General features: G+C 28.7%; 1 protein-coding gene across 1 annotated transcript in view; it reads left to right on the top strand.

The window, feature by feature from the left end:
- Positions 1 to 809, top strand: part of LOC107740303 (gap junction delta-2 protein) — a 3,791-nt gene that overhangs the window by 1,564 nt on the left and 1,418 nt on the right. The gene's annotated exons all lie outside the window — the stretch shown is intronic.

Raw genomic sequence — 809 nt, 5'->3', positions numbered from 1 at the left:
GTGCGTGCAGAATTTGCACTCTTAAAATAAAGTGTTGTCAAAGTATTTTTACAGTTTCTAGAGTTTTCTAGAATTTCTAGCAACCACAAATGCCCATTTTTTATTTGTATTTATTTTTTTAATTAATCACTGTAAAAACTATAAAGTGGCGTTTTTGAAAGTGAAAGTATAAATTACCTTAAAAATAACGGTAAAATATTTGGCACACCAATAAATGTACAGTCGCAGTAAATAAATGAAAAGTCACTTTATAATTTAAGGTGGAAATCCGTACAAAGGTGTTCAAATGTATAAATCCACGCGTGGCACATCACATATTTAAAAAAAATACTGCTGTTTCTTTTTTTTTTTTCTAATCAGTCATGTACATTCATAGTGCATTTTATGTTATTTAGTTAATGTATATAACATTAATCTAGCGCCATGTGTGTTACTTTAATATTGTTTTGTGTGATGTATCTAAATGAACACTGTATGCTGAGCGCATTTATATACTGTGGATGCACTTGCTATTTTTCCAGGAGTTTCACATTTGATGAAACTGAATTCATCATGTGGTCTTGTGTTTAACAATATGTATCAGTATATGCAGAGCAGAGCTTAGTACGTTGTAGTTATTGGAATATTAATATTGCCAGATAACAGTATCAGTAGATAGTATCAGTACTATCTGGAATACTGTTCATATTGGAATATTAAAATTACATCAGTTAATATATGGTTATGGTTTTTACAGTGAATTTCTAGAAATCACAGCAGAATTTTAATTTAATTTTCTTATATTTCTTTTCTTGTTTTAACGTGATATA

The sequence above is a fragment of the Sinocyclocheilus rhinocerous genome, unplaced genomic scaffold (genome assembly GCF_001515625.1).
Source record: "Sinocyclocheilus rhinocerous isolate Xijiao unplaced genomic scaffold, SAMN03320098_v1.1 scaffold2240, whole genome shotgun sequence".
NCBI classification, from domain to species: Eukaryota; Metazoa; Chordata; class Actinopteri; order Cypriniformes; family Cyprinidae; genus Sinocyclocheilus; species Sinocyclocheilus rhinocerous.
Note: the sequence above shows the minus strand (reverse complement) of the source record. Positions and strands in the feature narration are given on the sequence as shown.